The sequence below is a fragment of the Canis aureus genome, chromosome 8 (assembly GCF_053574225.1).
Source record: "Canis aureus isolate CA01 chromosome 8, VMU_Caureus_v.1.0, whole genome shotgun sequence".
Classification (NCBI taxonomy): Eukaryota; Metazoa; Chordata; class Mammalia; order Carnivora; family Canidae; genus Canis; species Canis aureus.
The window spans coordinates 58,603,096-58,621,255 of record NC_135618.1 but is presented as its reverse complement, the minus strand read 5'-3'; the positions used below and the strand labels follow the sequence as shown (position 1 = coordinate 58,621,255).

At 42.8% G+C, this 18,160-nt stretch overlaps 1 protein-coding gene across 2 annotated transcripts in view; it reads right to left on the bottom strand.

The window, feature by feature from the left end:
• IL21R (interleukin 21 receptor) overlaps window positions 1-16,872 on the bottom strand; it is a 35,771-nt gene extending 18,899 nt beyond the window's left edge. Inside the window, exons 1-2 of one of the 2 annotated variants that reach the window (XM_077907111.1) lie at window positions 16,733-16,872; window positions 14,857-15,001 (exon numbers count right to left, since the gene is read on the bottom strand). The gene's annotated coding sequence lies outside the window, so the exon portion shown is untranslated. The remainder of the gene's footprint in view (window positions 1-14,856; window positions 15,002-16,732) is intronic. The other variant, XM_077907110.1, reaches the window with a different exon arrangement.
• Window positions 16,873-18,160: the final 1,288 nt, after the last annotated feature.

Here is an 18,160-nt window from a genome sequence, read left to right as displayed (position 1 = left end):
CAGTTGTGTATCCCTGGGCAAGTTCCTAACACTTCTGGTTCTCTATGTTCTCATCTATATAATGGGGGTCATGATTCTTTGCTGCAGATTTGTTAGAAGCACCAAATACATCATTGTATGTAAAGCGCTCCAACACAGTCCTGGATGGAATGGAGCTGTCCAGAGGTATTTATCTGCCAGGCTCCGGTGCCAAGGAATGATCTTAGGTGTTGCGGTAGTTCAGACTAAAAGCCAAATTTCAGGAGATTCTTGGGAAGTGAAGAAGCTTGGAGCTCTGAAGTCAGATTAAAGTGGGTGATATGTAGAACATAAAGTACTTAACTCACAGCCAACAAAGAAATGCAAATTAAAACCACAATGACATGCCATTTTAATTTTACTCGATTGGCAAAAACTAAAAGTCTGACAATATCACATGTTGCTGAAGACATAATGTAATGGGAACTCTCATTCATGGCTGATGGAAATGTAAATTAGTGGTCTGGGAAATAGTTTGACATGGTCTAATAAATTTGAGCAGGTGCTTGTATTAAGACGTAGCCATTTTACTCCTACATACACTACTGATGAAACTCTGGCATGTATGTACAAGAAGCATACACAGCATTGATTTTAATAGTAAAAATTGGAAACAACCTAAATATCCATCAACAAGAGAATGGAAAGATCAATTGTGATGTAATCACTCAATGTGAAAATGAATCATAGTTTCACACAGCAAAGCAAATGACTCTCACAAACAAAATAGTGAAAATAAAATAAGAATACATGCATAGTAATACCATCTATGTCACACTTAACACTGTGTAAAACAGCTCTAGATATTGTTTAGGTGAACATACATGTGTCCTGGAAATACAGAGAAACTTAAAGGGATGATAAAAAATATCGAACTTTGAATAGAGTAGAAAAGGAGGGGATGTGTCAGGTGTTTCAACAGTTTGGTGAAACTGAGCAAAGCTACCATGGGTGTTGATTATATTATTCAAAATATAATAATATATATTTAAATATTTTTTATATGACCAAACTATTTCATAAGATTTTAAATGTCAATTAATCTTATGTTTGTAAAATAAAATGTGAAGGGGGATTTCCACCTCTGGCTATGGTGCAGTAGCTGGTATCAGACTGAAACCCCTACTAGTAGTTGAAAACTACTAAGTAGGGAAAAAAAAACAGAGGGTATGAGAGAGCAATAAAGTTAGATAGTACTTTAGAAGCCAAGGTTCCAGAGAAAAGAAAATGTACTGAAATTCTGCATGCAATTTCCCCTCAAATCATGTGTCAAGTCATTGCAAACGAGTCCCATACCAAGAAACCTAGCAGAAAGAATCTGGCAATGGGCTTAAAAACTAAAGAGATTTTGGTTGTTTCACAGCAGTGAGGGAAGAATCAGAGTTCAAGCCCTGGCAAGAAAAATAGGCCCTGGTAAATACCCAAGTATTTAGGAAAGGATGTACCTTGGGAATAAGGAAAAATCAGAAACATTTTAGCCATAAATGCATCAAGATGATCTGCCTATTTGCTATATGTTTGCTAAAAGAAAATCAGAACCTATCTGGAAAAAGTTAGCTTCACCCGGGCTTCTATATTTTTCATGCACAATGTTGAGCATTCAATTAAATTGACAAGGCACACCAGAAAACAGAACCTAATGACCAAAAATCAAGAGTAAAATAGACACATGGGTGATTCAGAAAGTGGTGTTACGTAACATGATTTAAAAATACTCAGATGACTATGTTGAAGAATTCCACCAGAAGTATGGAATCTATTTAAAAGTAGAAACTCTAAAACTAAAAAATTCAATAATCGAAGTATGTAAGAAATGAATGGATTTAGCAATGGATTTGTAACATTAAAAGAGAGGATTGCTGAGCTGGAATAGAAAATACTCAGATTAAAGCATACAAAGGAAAAAAAATGTTTAAAAATGCAGAAAAGAGGGACACCTGGGTGGCTCAGTGGTTGAGCACCTGCCTTCAGCTCAGGGTATGATCCTGGAGTGCCAGGATCAAGTCCCCCACCAGGCTCCCCACAGGGAACCTGCTTCTCCCTCTGCCTATATCTCTACCTTTCTCTGTGTGTCTCTCATAAATAAATAAATAAATAAATAAATAAATAAATAAATAAATAAAATCTTATAAAAATATAAAGAAATAAAAATACAGAAAAGAGCAATATATATATATATATATATATATATATATATATATATATTAGGACATAGGGGAGAGAGATCAATTCAAAAGCAATAACAGAAGTATTGCTTAAGAATTTTTCAAAACCAGAAAAATATATTAATCCACAGATTTAAGAAGTCCTACAAACCTAAGAAAGACAAATACAACAAAAAGCAATGCACACACCTACACACATCATAGAAAAACTATTTTAAAAATTAAAGTAAGATTATACTTAAAAGCCAACTTAGAATTTTATATCCAGAAAAAATATCCCTCAAAAAATAAGGCAAACTCAATATGAAAACAGATCTACTAAAATTCCACAGTTAACATTATACACAGAAAGATTTTCCTTTAAGATCATAAACAAGACAAAGATGTCCACTCTCATTTTTATTAAACATTGTACTAGAGGTTCTAGCCAAGACAATTCATCAAGAAAAAGAAATAAAAGTCATCCTGATTGGAAAGGAAGAAGTAAAGCATTTCTGTTCGCAGATGATATGATCTTGTATATACGTTCTAAAGAATCCACACCAAAAAGCCAAACTGAAACAAAACAAACAAACAAACAAACAAACAAAAACTATTAGGCCTAATAAGTGAGTTTAGCAAGGTTGTAGGGTGCAAGATGAATACGCAAAATCAATTGTATCTTTGTACAATAATGAACAGTCTGAATGTGTAATTAAGAAAGTAATTTCTTTTACCATAATATCAAAAAGAATAAAATAAATAAAATAGAATAATAAAATAAAATAGAAATTTAACAAAAGTGTAAGACACACACACTGAAAATTACTAAACATTATTGAAAGAATGATAGAAGGCCCAAATAAATGGAAGCCTATCCCATGGGTTCATGGATTGGAAGACCCAATATTGTTGTCTTCCCCAAATGATCTACAGATTCAAAGTAATCCCTATCAAAAGGCCAGCTGGCTCTTTTCCAGAAGTTAAAAAGCTGATCCTAAAATTCAAATGGAGATGTAAGAGGCCAGAATAGACAAGTATCTTGAAAAAGAAGAACAAACTTGAAGGACTCAGATTTCTCCATTTCAAAGCCTACTTCAAAGCTACACTAATCAACACAGTGTGATACTAACCTATGTATAGATCAATGGAATCAAATTCAAAGTCCAGGAAGAAACTTATACATTTATGTTAAATTGATATTTGATAAGGGTGCCAAGATAATTTGATGGAGGGGAGATTGTCTTTAAAACAAATGGTGCTGGGACAATTGGATATCCACATGAAACAGAATGGAATTGGACTCCTATCTCACACACAAAAGTTAACTCAAAATGGCTCAAAGACCTAGCTGTGAGAGGTAGAAACATTAAACTTTAAAAATAAAACACAGATCGAACTCTTTGTGACCTTACATCACACAGTAGATATCTTATATAGGACACCAAAAGCACAGGTACCAAAGAAAAATATAGATACACTGGATCTATTTCAAAATTTAAAACTTTTGTACACATCAAAAGACATTACCAAGAAAGTGAAAAGGCAATATACAGAATAAGTAAAAATATTTTAAATTGTATATTTGTAAGGGGTCTAGTATCAGAATATATGAAGAATTATTACAACTCAAGATCTAAAAGACAACCCAATTTTTAAATGTGCAAAATACTTGAATAGAAATTTCTCCAAAGAAGTTACACTAATGAATGACCAATGAACACATGGGAAGGTGCTATCATCATTACTCATAGAGAAATGCAGACAAAGATCACTTCAAACTTACTAGATGACTATTTTAAAAATGAAAAATTAAAAGTGGTTGAAAATGTAGAGTTCTGGAGTCCTTATATATTGCTGATTGGAATGTGAAATGGTGCATTTGCTATGGGAAATAGTTTTGCAGTTTCCCAAAAAGTTAATGCAGTGTTATCACATGACCAAGCAATTTGATTCATAGGTATACAGTGAAAATAATTCAAAATATATGTCCATTAAAAAAGCACCTCTGCGTGTGAAAATTCATAACAGCATTAATCATAATAGCCCCAAACTGGAAGCAGCCCAATATCCACCAATTGAAAGGACAAAACATAGAGTATCCATAGAAAAGAATATTATTCAGCCATCAGATTAGTTTAAGTACTGATATATGCTTCAACACAGATGAATCTTAAAAATTTATGCTAAGGTAAAGAAGCCAGACACAAAATCTACATATTGTATGCCTCCATTTATATGAAAATGTTCTGCAGTTAACAGTGGTGATGGTTGCACAACTTTGTAAATATACTAAAAACCACTTAGCTGTATACTTTTAAAAGGTGAATTGGATGGTATGTAAATTAGATCTTAATTATAATTTTTAAAGTAAAAGCAAAATAAGGATATTTTTCAAAAAGAAAAGAAAAGAGAAGAAAAAACCTGAGAGAATTTGTTACTAGACTACATCAAAAGATATATTAAAGTGAGTCTTTTGGGCAAAAGAAAAAGAACACCAGATGAGAAGCAAGGTAATATAGGAAGGAATAAAAAGCAATAGAGAATATTATAAATGTAAAATAATAATAATTGCTTAAAATAATAATAAGGATGATGTCTTATGAAATTTAAAGCATATGCAAAATTAAAATACCTTACCATGACACCCCAAAAGTAAAAAGGAATGAATAAAGTTAAAGGTCACTGTATTGTCTGGGAAATTATAAATATAAGGTAGACTCAATATAAGTCTACCAATATAGGATAGACTAAAAAAAAATTAAGTATGCACATTGTATGAGGTCCCTGGGTGGCTCAGCGGTTTAGTGCCTGCCTTCAGCCCAGGGCGTGATCCTGTAGTCCTGGGATCGAGTTCCACATCAGGCTCCCTGCATGGAGTCTGCTTCTCCCTCTGCCTATATCTCTGCTTCTCTCTCTCTCTCTCACTCTCTCTCTCTTTGTGTTTCTCATGAATAAATAAATAAAATCTTTTAAAAAAGTATCCATATTGTAATCTCAAGGAAAGCGCTAAAAGAATTAAAAAAGAAAATATAACAGATAGGAAACAGAATGATAATTTTTAAAATTTTACTCTTCAAAAAAGGAAACAAGAAAAAAGAAAGAAATAATAGACAAAAGGAAAACAAATAGTAAGATGGTAGACTTAACCTCAAACACATCAGTACTTTTGTCAAATGTAAGTGAACTAAACACTGGAATAAAAGACTTAGCTTTGTATCACCAAAACTTGACATTAAAAGAAAGTAAAATTAGAGATCAATCTCTCCCATAAATATACATACAAAGATCCTAAACAAAATATTAACAAATCAAATGTAATAATATATACAAAAGTAGATAGACATCATTATCACATGAGGTTTATTTCAGGAATACAGGGTTAGGATGGCATTTGTAATCAGTAATCTATTTCATCACATTAACAAATTAAAAAAGAAACTTATATGATAATTTAATAGGTTCAGAAAACACATTTCATAAACTGTAACTCCCATTCACAATCTTTAAAACACTCTCAGAAAACCAGAAATAGAAGGAATCTTCTTTGATCTGATAAAAAGCACACACATACACACGCACACAATATGCACAATTAACATTATCCATAATGGTCAAATACTGAATGCTACAGCAACACTATTATCCTGAAGGCAGGAAAAAGACAAGAATGTCTTATACTGGAGGTCTTAGTCAATGCAATAAGGCAAGAAAAACAAATAAATTTATAAAGATTAGAAAATTATAAGGATTGGAATGATATAAGGATTGAGCACCTAGAAAATTCCAGAAACTTAACAAACTATTAGAATAATAATTGTTAAGCAAGGACGCTGAATACGAGACCAATATAAAAAGTCTATTGTATTTCTGAAGATCAACAAAATTGACAAACCCTCAGCTAGACTAAAAAAATAAGAGAAGATTCAAATAATCAAAGTCAGAAAAGAGAAGACACAACTGATGCCACAGAAATAAAGTGATTATAAAGAATAATTATACATCAACAAACTCAATAATGGAGAAGAAATGGATAAATCTCTAGAAACATATGACCTAACAACACTGATTTTGAAGAAATAGAAAATCTGAACATATTTATAGTGAGCAAATTGATTCGATAAGACCAGATGACTTCACTGGTGAATTCTACCAAATGTTTAAAGATGAATTAATGCCAATCCTCCTCAAACTCTTCTAGAAAAGCTGAAGATAAGAGAACATTTCCAAACTCATTTTATGAGGGCACCATTACCCTGATACCAAAACCAGACAACGAAAACTCCAAACCAATATTCCTGGTGAGTACTGATGCAAAAATCCTTGACAAGACACTAATAAACTGAATCCAACAGCACATTAAAATGATTATACACCATGACCAAGTGGGATTTGTCCCTGGGATACAAGGATGGTTCAGTATCCAAAAATATACCACATCAACAGACCAAAGACACACACACACACACACACACACACACACACACACAAATCATGTGATCCTTTCAATGGATGCAGAAAAGGCACTTGACAAAATTCAACATCTTTTCATGATAAAGACATTTAGCAAACTAGAAATAGAAGGAAATCACCTCAACACAATAAAGATCATATATAAAAGCCTACAGCTAACCTCTTACTCATTGGTAAGAAACAGATAGCTTTTCTTTAAGATCAGGAATGAAGCAAAAGTGCCCACTCCCACCACTTCTATCTAACATAGTACTATACATCCTAGTCATAGAAATTAGGCAATAAAAAAATTAGTAAAAGGCAGTCAAATTGGAAAGGAAGAAGTAATATTATCTCTGTTCAAAGCTGACATGATTTTTTTTTAAATTATTTATTTATTTATGATAGTCACAGAGAGAGAGAGAGAGAGAGAGAGAGGCAGAGACACAGGCAGAGGGAGAAGCAGGCTCCATGCACCGGGAGCCCGACGTGGGATTCGATCCCGGGTCTCCAGGATCACGCCCTGGGCCAAAGGCAGGCGCTAAACCGCTGCGCCACCCAGGGATCCCGCTGACATGATTTTATATAGAGAAAACCCTAAAGATTACATACACACACACACACACACACACAACTATTAGGCTAATAAACTCAGCAAAGTAGAATGATATAAAATCAACAAAATTAGTTGCATTTTTACATGTTAACAATGAACAATTCCAAAGGGAATTAAAATAATATCATTTATAATAGCATCACAAAGAATAAAATACTTAGGAATAAACTTAACCAAGGAAATGAAAGACTTACACTCTGAAAACTACAAAACATTGCTAAAAGAAATTAAAAGAAGGCACAAGTAAATGGAAAGACATCCCATGTTCATGAATTGGAACACTTAATATTATTAAGATGTAAAAAGCAATCTGCACATTCAATGTAGTCTCTGTCAGGATCTCAATGGCATTTTGTTTTTGCAGAAATAGGAGAAAACCATACTAAAATTCATATGGAATCTCAAAGGACTCTGAATAACCAAAGAAATCTTTGGCAATGAGAAACAAAGCTACAAGCCTCACATTTCCTAATTTCAAGACACATTATCCTGCTACAGTAATCACAGTAGGCATTGACATAAAGACATATAGATATTGGCACAAAGACAGACAGAGTGGGTATTGGCATAAAAACAGGCATAGAGACCAATGGAACAAAATAGAGAGCCCAGTAATAAATCTTTGCATACTTGGTTAGTGAAGAAAGGACAGTCTCTTCAACAGATGGTGTTGGGACACCTGGATATGAACATGCAAAAAAGTGGGCATGGACTCTTACATCATACACAAAAATTAACTTAAAATGGATTCAAGATGTAAATATAAGACTTGAAACTATAAGACTTCTAGAAGAAAACATAAGGGAAAAGTTCAGAACATTGGGCTTGGCAATTCTTTCTTGGATATGACACCAAAAGCACAGACAATAAAGCAACCATCGACAGAGTTACATTAAGACCCTCTGCACAGCATAGGAACCAATCAATAGGGTAAAAGACAACCTACAAAATGATAGGAAATCTTTGCAAACCTATACTGAATATATTCAGTAGATATGAAGAACTCCTGCAATTCTGTAACAAAATGAAACAAATAGCAATAGAGTATAACAAAAAAAAACAACAACAATAGAATGTAACAAATTCTTCAGTTGACTGAAGAATAGGTAAAGGAGAGCCCAGCTGTCCATGGACAAATGAGTAGATGAAGAAGATGTGATTTATATATATATGTATATTTCATTCCTTTTGATGGGTGAGTAATATTCCATGATGTGGATGGACTGGAGGGTATTAGGCTCAACAAAGTAAGTCAATCAGAAAGAAAATTATCATTATGATTTTACTCATATGTGGAATTTAAGAAACAAAACAGTTGAACATAGAGAAAGGGAAGGAAAAATAAAATAAGACAAAATCAGAGAGAGACAAACCACAAGAGGCTCTGAACTATAGGAAACAAACTGAGGGTTACTGGAACAGAGGTAGGTTGGGGGAGGGGTAATTGGGTGATGGGCATTAAGGAGAGCACTTGATAAAATGAGCACTGGGTGTTATATGCAACTGATAAATCACTAAACTCTACCCCTGAAACTAATAATATACTATGTGTTAATTAATTGACTAAATTAAAATTAAAATAAATAGATTAAAAAATAGGTAAAGGTCTTGAAAGCGGCCAATAAGTATGTGAAAAGACACTCAACATCACTAATCATTAGGAAAATGCAAATCAAAACCACAATGAGCTATTACTTCACACCTATGAGGATAGATATTGTATTGGTGAGAATGTAGAAAAACTGTACCCACTATACACTATTTGTGGAATTACTAAATGGTGCAGACACAATAGGAGACAGTATAAAGCTTCCTCAAAAAAATGAAAAGAGGGCAGCCCGGGTGGCTCAGCAGTTTAACGCCGCCTTTGGCCCAGGGTGTGTTCCTGGAGACCGGGGATCGAGTCCCACATCGGGCTCCTGGCATGGAGCCTGCTTCTCCCTCTGCCTGTGTCTCTGTCCCTCTCTCTCTCCCTGTGTGTCTCATGGATAAATAAATAAAATCTTTAAACAAAAAAGTAAAAAGAGAACTACCATGTTATCCAGGGATGCTAGATGTTGGGTAGATATCCAAGAGAATTGAAAACAGGATCTCAAAGATATTTGCACACCAGTGTTCACTGCAGCATGTCACCACTGTCGAGATTGTAAGCAACCTACACTCACCAGCCGATGAATGAATAAAGAAAATCCGGCACATACATACAGTAGAATGTTATTTAGCCTTAAAAAGAAAGAATGCTACAACATGAATGAACTTCGAGGACTTTATGCTAAGTGAAATAAGCCAATCACTAAAAGACAAATGCTGTATGATTCCACTTACATGACATATCTGAAGTCATCAAACTCACAGAAACAGAAAGTAGAATGGTGGTTTTTCAGAGGATAGAGGGAGGGGGTAATGAGTTGTTCAATGGGTATGAAATTTCAGTTGTGAAAGTTTCAGAGATCGGCAGTACAACAACATGCACATGCTTAACAATACTGTACTGTTCTACATTGTCCTTAGGAAGCTTGTTAAGAGAAGAAAATACTATCTGCTAGTTTATGAAGTCCACAGCTCGAATGCTGTGCCTTGAACTCATGAGATTAGCAGATGAAGGGGTCTATAGACATTATAAAAGCAAAGGTTGGAAGACCCCAACTGGTAGTCAGTTGAGGTGAACTGGGTTTGGCAGCTATTTCTTCCTATATCTAGAACTTGAGCTTGAAAAGGTGTGTTAACAAAGTTAATAAACTGTGAAGAAAATCTGTTGTATTTCTATATACCAAGAACAAAGATGAAATTTTAAAAATTATACAATTTGTATTAGCATAAAAAATCAAATACTCTAAAGAACTCTAATGAAAGATGCACCTCTACACAGAAACCTACAAGATACCAGTAAGGTAAATGTTTAAAGAGACAAATAAATGGAGGAACATACATGTTCATGAATTAGAAAATTTCATATTTTAAAGATGTTTGTTCTCCCCAAATAGAACTAAAGTTTCAGTGAAATCTCAAGCTTCAAGCAAATTCCCAGCAGGATTTCCTTTGGTGGAAATTGACAAGCTAGTGTGAAGATTTATATAGAATTGCAAAGAACCGAGAAGAGTTTAGACAATCATGAAGAAGAATATGGTACTGTTGCAAGGAAAAATCAACTGGCCAATGGAAAAGAACAGAGGCCAGAAATAGACTCACGATTATAGTTACTTGATTTTCAACAAAGACACAACTGCAAAGTCATGAGGAAAGCATGATTTTTAAAAAATGACAGTAGGATAGTCATACAGGAAAAAAATAAATCTTGACCCTCCACTTCACATCACACATAAACTCCAGATATTTTGTAGACCTAGTGTCAGAAGTAAAACAATAAAACTTCTAGAAGAAAACAGAAGATAATCTTTTCACGACCTTAGGGCAGACAACACTTCCTAAACAGCGCACAGAAAGCTTGAGCTATAAAGAAAAAGACTGATAAATTGAACCTTATTAAAATTAAGAATTTTTGTTCACCAAAGATTTCATTAAGAGGATGGAAAAGAAACTGAAATGAGAAGAGATTATATCTGTATCTCTATATCTATACCTGTATGTTTCTTTTATACAATTATAAAGTTACATATAATGTAATACATGTAATATATAAAATTATAAAATAGATGCTATTTTAAAAAATATTTTATTTATTATTTATTCATGAGAGACACAGAGAGAGAGGCAGAGACACAGGCAGAGGGAGAAGCAGGCTCCCTGCGGGGAGCCCAATGTGGGACTTGATCCCAGGACCCTGGGATCACGCCCTGGGCCGAAGGCAGATGCTCAACCACTGAGCCATCCAGGTGCCCCTAAAATATGTTATGCATGTAACTCATATATATATGTAAGATATAGATATCCAGCATGTATAAAGAACTCCTACAAAACAACAATAAACAACACAATACTCAATTTTGAAAAAAAAAGGTCAAAAGGCTTATTTATTAAAGAGACATTTCACCAAAGACATCCAAATGGCCAATAAGGATAGTAAAAGGTGCTTAAAACCATGACTCATCAAGAAAAATGCAAATTTACATCTCTGTGTGATACCACAACACATCACCCCAGAAAGGCTAAGAGGAAAAAGACAATTCTGTGCTCATAAAGGACACAGAGTAATCCAAACTCTCCATCCCTGCTCAGTGTTCTGGTGTGTGTGCCATTTGGTAAAACCACTTTGGAACAATTCTGCTGAAGAGAATCCCACCTCCAGGCTGCGCATCAAAAAGAAACACAAACATTTGTACACAATCAGATGTGCGCCGGGGCATTCAGGGCATCATTGTTTACAACCACCCCAAACTGGAAAGAACCCAAGCTTTGGTCACCCTGGGTCTTCTTTCCCTCACTGATGATTCAGGAACAGATTGCTGAGTGTGTGGCGGGTCAGCCGGCACCTCCAGTGGGGCTGGGGCTGGGGCGGGGACTGGGGCTTGAAAGTGAAAGGTAAGGGAGGAGTGCGGTAAGAGCAGAATGGCCCGTTTCCCATAGGGACCCAAAAGAAATGAGGTGGGTGAAGAGGGACTCCCCAGCCGTGCCAGAAACAAGAGCCAACAGGTCGCCAGAAGGGGAAGTGTCAAGACTGAGGGACTTCCCGAAAGGGAACACAGGAGAAGGGGCTCCCAGTTCATCCCTGGTCTTTAAGGACTTCTGTCCACCTGCCCTCCTGCCGGCCTCTCCCCAGCGTCCAGCTGGGCCACCTCTGCCCAGTCTGTGCTGCAGCTGTGGCTTCCCGTGGCCCCCCAGAAAAGACCCCAAAGTCCTTGCCCGGTATTCAAGACATTTCAGGATCTGCTCCCCAGCACTCCCTCTGGCCCCTGGTACCCATCGTGGGCTCCAGGTAGACCAGGTTCCCGACAGCTTCCCCAGCGTCCCCCGTTCACCCCGCTTCCACACCTTAGCACGTGCTCTTTCAGCCACCAGAAGTCGCCACGGTCCGTGGCGGCCTGTCAGCCTCCCACTCGTGAATTAGAAAAATTCAGGTTTGAAATCCAGTTCAAATGTGGCCTCCTCTGTCAATCTTCAAACCTCTCCAAAGCGCATGAGTCACTCTTTCCTCCGGGGTCCATCCCTCCACCAGAGCACACACTGCTCAGGGTGCTTTCAGTGACATTTTGAGCAACAGTCCGGCGGGGACCGTGTGTGTCTTGGTTACCGCTGAATCGCCAGCGGTTATAACCAGTGCCTGACACCCAGAGGATGCTCACCACCTTTTAAAAAAAAAATTTTTTTTTTGATGCTCATCACTTTTGTTCCATGATAAAAATAGAAGGGAATACATTCTATCATAATGGGCTTTGAAGCCTACCCTCAACGTTAAAACCCACATGGACTATACACCCTAAAATTAAATGTTATTCTTTTTGACTCCTCTTTATGAAATTTGGTGAATTGAGGATCTCAATGTGCCTGACAAGGATTAAAAGCTCCAGCACTCTAAATTCACTCCAAATTCCCCCCACCCCCACCCCAGGGCCTTTGCACATGCCATTCCCTCTGTCCAGCACAGTTTTTCTCCTGCTTCTTTGCTTCCTCATCCTCCAGTTTTAACTTTTATGTCACCCCTTCAAAGGGGCCATTGTCACCGTCTCATATGGGTGTCCCCTGCTGTTCTCTGGCCCACACATCTCTTTGTTTCCTTCCTCATGGGTGTAATATTAGAATTAGTTTAGTAAGTGTTTCTGTTTTTGGGTTTATGACCTGTCTCCGTCATGGAGCATAAGCTCCCAGAAGCTGGGAAATTCTCCGTTTTGTTTACAAAAGAAAGTATCTCTAGCACGTGGAGTGGGGTCTGGAGCACAGCAGGTGCTCAACAAGTAGCTGGGGCAATGGCGAATGAACGAACAAGGTGAAGAATTGCTGTGTCCAGTCATACAAAGAGCAGACCCGCAGGCAGCCCCCCGAGAGATCTCAGTTTCCCCATCAGCTCCATCACAGCCCCCAGGAACTTCCTTCCACCCCAAGCAACACCCTTGGCTCCCAGGCTCTGAGCAGTCATGACTCCTGTCATCAGATTAGCAACAAAGAACTTTCAGAGAGGGACAGTGGGCTGCCCAGGGCCACACAGAAACTTCTCAGCCAAGCAGAGCTCTCGGGCTGGGGGACAACCAGCCTGGCAGCCCTAGATCAGAAAGGAGCCTCTGCCGGTAACCCTTAGAGGACCCTTAGGCATATCTCTTCCTTTGTTTGGAGCTCAGTCTTCCTCGCCTATAGAATGCGGCGATGCCCTGGCCGGGCTGAGGGAGTGTGAGGCAGGCACATCGTGGGTGTACGGGGAACATGAGTTGCTTTTTACAAGTGTTTTTTTTTTTCCTGCCAGTGGCAAGGGGTAGGTTGTGGGTGTCTGCGCCCAGGTGTGCCAGGACCTTGGGGTCACAGCTTAGTCAGTAGGAGCTGAACACGAGAGCAAGGTCCTATCCCAACCTCAGCCGGTGACACCTGTCTGTGTCTCCCTCCCAGGCGGGCTGGGATCCTCGCCCACGAAGCCTGTCCTAGCCCCGAACAGGCTTTCCCTATGACACTTCTCTCAGCCTGAGCAACCTCTCCAAGCGGAGAAGCATGCTCCACTCCCGGCAACGGCTCCCTGCCTGTGCCTTCTCTATCTGCCCTGCGATCTCCACCGTGCTGGGCAATCTCGTCCAGCCTGTGTCACCCCTCTCAGCTCCTGTAGCCACCCCTCCCTCCTGCCCCCTTTCCTCCAGACCAGGACAGGCTGGGTGGAAGGCAGAGAAAGAACGGATACTTGCAGCTGCCAGGCAAGTGGCTGGGACAGGGCTGGTGGCCGGCCCTCTAACTGCCCCCCACCCTGCGCAGCAGGACCCCACCAGCCTGCCTTCACCCTGGCCAAAGTATGCTGAGTGTTATGGATTGTACTGGAGAAGCTCTGCAGGTCCTGGTCCCCATCTACATCCTTAAACCTTCTCGGCATTTGAGAAAGAGAAGCCCAGAGGGGCCCAACACCCTGCCTATGGTCACCCAGTGAGGAAGGACCAGAGCCTGAGCAGGGAGCCAGGTTGGTGTCCTTGCCCCACCTCTCTGGGGAACCACTAAGGTGGCCAGACCCTTCCTGGGGGCTGTGGGGACCAGCAGGTTGGGCACTGGAGGGTATCAGTGGGGCCCCTGCCTGCAGCCTGGGGAATATTCTCAGGATGTTTCAGAAGTTCCAAGTTTACTCAGATCTTGCATATGAGCTGTCGTAAAAAGTCCCTTTGGCCCTGCGCCAGGGCAAGGAGTGGAGGCGGGGGCACCTGTGAGCCGGAGGGTGGGGTGAGGTCCCGCTCTGCTCCCTCTGGCCCCTCCCGCACATTTCAGGGTGCACTAGAGGGCAAAGTCTGGAGAGGCGGGCGGGCGAGGAAGGGGCTGTGAGAGCAGAAGACCCTCCTCCCTGGGGTGTTTCTTCCTCCTGTCCTCACGGCTGCCTCCAGCTCAGGCCCCTTCCCCTCCTCCCTGCGCCATCCGCGCCCCCTGAATCCCCAGGACCTGGGACAGTGCCTGCTGCACAGCACATGCTCAAAGACACACCTGGAGAATAAAGCCTTGAAATGGATGTTACAGATGGGGAAAGGGAGGTTGAGGGGGGGCCACGTGGCTTACCCCAGGTCACGCAGGTACCACGGGGTGCAGCTGGGTGTCTGCTCCGTCCTGGCTGATGCCAAAGCCCCGTACCCCCTACGCGGCACAGGGGCCTCCCAGCCGTCCCTCCGGCCTGCGGGGACTCCGAAGGCACTGGCTCTCCTCCCTGGAATCACAGTTGCCCTCTTCCTTTTATCCATTTATTTATTAGGCTCCAGGGACAGAAGTGGGGCCTCCCAAAGCCTCTGATGTCCCACCTCTTCCACCGGCCTCCCCCCACCCCACTGCCCACGAGCCTTTTAGGTCTCCAGCCCTCAGCCCTCGCTGGGCAGGTGGGGAGGCCAGGGCTCAGCCTCCGTCTCGTTCACCCCACCTCTCCCGGCCCTGGAGTTCATTCTCCTCCTAACACTAGTTTGGTTTAGCTTCCTCCCCTGTGGGGCTGTCTGCTGAGGATCCAGACACCCTGTCAGGTGTGGAGTGCACCAGACCAGAGCTTCCGCTGAGCTCACCAAAGGGAGCAGGTAATCCGGGGAGCAGGTAACCTGGGAGCAGGTAACTACGGCCACAGGTGACCTGGGATCCTCAACCATCTTGTCTGTGAAATGGGCTGAATGAGGCTCCCGGCCTCACTTGTGACATTGTGGGAGACCCTCGGGTGCCAACAGCGGGCTGAGCCCTGGCGCTGGGAGGACCAGCACGACAGAGGCCGAGGGAGGGAGGACCTCAGGTTCTCCCTGCACCCTCTTCCACTCTTGGAACTCCAGCCCTTCTCTGCCGTAGGCTCCCAGGTTCCTCACAGTTACGAGCCGCCTTCCTGGGCAGGTCTCCAGCCCGCAGTTTTCATATTTTTCCTCCCTCCAATCCTCACAACTAGTCCCACGAGGATGGAACTGCCTTCATCCCCATTTTACAGAGGAGAAAACAGACTCCACGAGGCTGGACGCAGCACAGAGACACGCTCACGCTCACCCAGCTAGGGAGTCGCATGGCTGGCTTTTGAACCCGCCAGGTTTTCCCCACTTCACCATGTGCTTCTAAAACCCCCACGCTTTCCCCCAGGGGAAGGCAGATGTCCTTCCAGGAGCAGCCCCTGACGTTTTAATGCCGCCTGCCCTGGATCCGCTGCTCCGGCTCCAAGTCCAGTGTCCCCACCGGAGGCCTTCAGTCACCTGGCTGCTTGGCCAAGAAAGTGCCTGCTCCTCCCCCCTTTCTGTGTGTCAAAATTCAACCCATGCTTCCAGGCTCAGCCTCCCCCAGTCCCCTCGCTCCCCTCGCCTCCAGGGGGCCCATGCCCTGGGCTTTCGTGAGGAGACAGTGTGGAGGACAGGACCAGCCTCCGAGTCACCTGCCCACCCTGCTACACACTGGTGAGTCACCTTGGGAAAATCACTCTACCTCTCAGAGCCAGCCCCCATTCTTTCTCTGTGAAATGGGTACAGCAAGCCGTTTTGAGGGGTTAGATGACCTAGAGAAGCTAAAACACGGAACCTGGCACAAAATCTCTTCCCCTCCTCCTCCAAAATAGCCCCCCTGGAAGTGCCACACCATCACATGGTGTCGCCCGTGCCCACTCTGCCCTGTTCAGGAGTCCAGAACCACAGTGACTAAGGTGTTGGGCTTGGGCTGGGCTTTCTTTCCCCAACCCTTGCCTTTTGGAGGCTGGTTTGCACAGCCAGCTCCTGGGGTCATCTCAGCCATGCCCCTGCCTCCCGGCTTCCAGCAGACCCGCAGAGAGACAGTGTGGTCATCCTGAGCTGCGCTGAACAGGAGACTCCAGCCCCAACTCTGCTGCTCTCACGGTCTCAGCTATGACGAGGGCGCGAAACCCCTCGATGTCCTCCCACTCTGGCAAAGAAGGTGCCAGGCTCCCTCGGAGAAGAGTGTCTGGAGCCGTTACCTGCTGTTCCAGCTTCTCCCTCAGAAATCCATTCTGTTTGCTCCGGGCAATCCAGTGGGCTCCCAGGGGGTGGCAGCGAGGCTCAGCTTGGCGTGGGGAGCAGGAGTTAGAGGGAACAGGCAGGGCTAGGGGGTGGGGATCCACAGCCTGCCCCGAGTCACCAGCCAGACAAGCAGACAACCTGTCAGCCCGATGGATGGCAGCCGGGCTCCCAGCAGGCGGAACACAGAGGGAGCCAGCTGTGGGGCACAGGCAACGGACGGTCACATCCCAGAGAGGTCACCCACGGACAGAAGGTAGGGACTGGGGTGGGGACCAATCGGCTGCACCAGGGAGGGGACACACAGCAGACAAGACAGAGGAAATCAAGCAGAGAGGCAGGTGGCCAGCCAGGCAGACGCGCAGAGAGACAGGCAGGCAGGCAGGCAGGCAGACAGCCAGACAGACAGACAGCTGTGCAGCTGTCAGGCACACTCAGGAAGAAGCAGGCAAACAGTCAGACCGGAGCCCGCGGGTCACTCGGCACAGTGTGGCTGCCACCCAGGCCCCTCAGGCCGCGTGTGCCTGGTGGGGAGGAAGAGGAGGATGTGGTGAGCAGCTCCCCACAGGCCCCACCCACAGGGCTGCCGGCCCCTCCCCTGAGGAGTGAGAAAGAGGTGGGAGGGGGCCGGGCCGCCGCAGAGCCCTCCGATCACCAAAGGTCACCTGCTAGAAAGACATTTGGGGCCATCAGGGTGAGATCAGCCTCTTGTGGATGGCTGACATCATCCCCCCAGGCCTGGTGGCTGTGACCTTGGAGGCTGGCAGGGCTCACAGATGTGGACAGCAAGGCTCTGAGGGGTCCAGGGGTGGTGTGAGTGACCCATGGGGCCCGGTGGTCCTGAGAGGCCAACTCTCAGTTCAGAGAGAAGACCAAGGGCCCAGGGCCAGAGACTCGCCAGGGTCCCACACTTCCCTCACGCACACTGCCTGCCTGGCCCAGGAGGGGTCTGAGTTCGGAATCCTCTCCCAGACTCCTCTGACCCTGCTCCCTTTGAATCTAGCTTCCTGCTCCACCACTGCAGGGAGCAGGACCCTGTCTCCACACCCTTGAGAAGACAGTCCCTTGGGCAGGTGACAACACCTCTCTGAATGCCTCATTTTGCCCGTCAAGTGGGCCGCCTGGCCAACCGAGAGAGGGTGGCCACCATTATGAACACATGGGAACTCAGGAAAAAAATAGAGAAAAGAAATTTTCAAGAGAGTTTCCATCTTGCTGACGAGCCAGAGGGATCCCGTGAAAGGGTCAGCTGTCTCTCTCTCTCTCACAGATGTTTGAGAAATCAGGAGAAAGAACTCAGCAACCTCATTCCCAGCAGCCTCAGAGGGAGGGCAAGAGAAGTTAACTACCATCACTACTGTCACTATTTTTTTTTTAAGATTATTTAT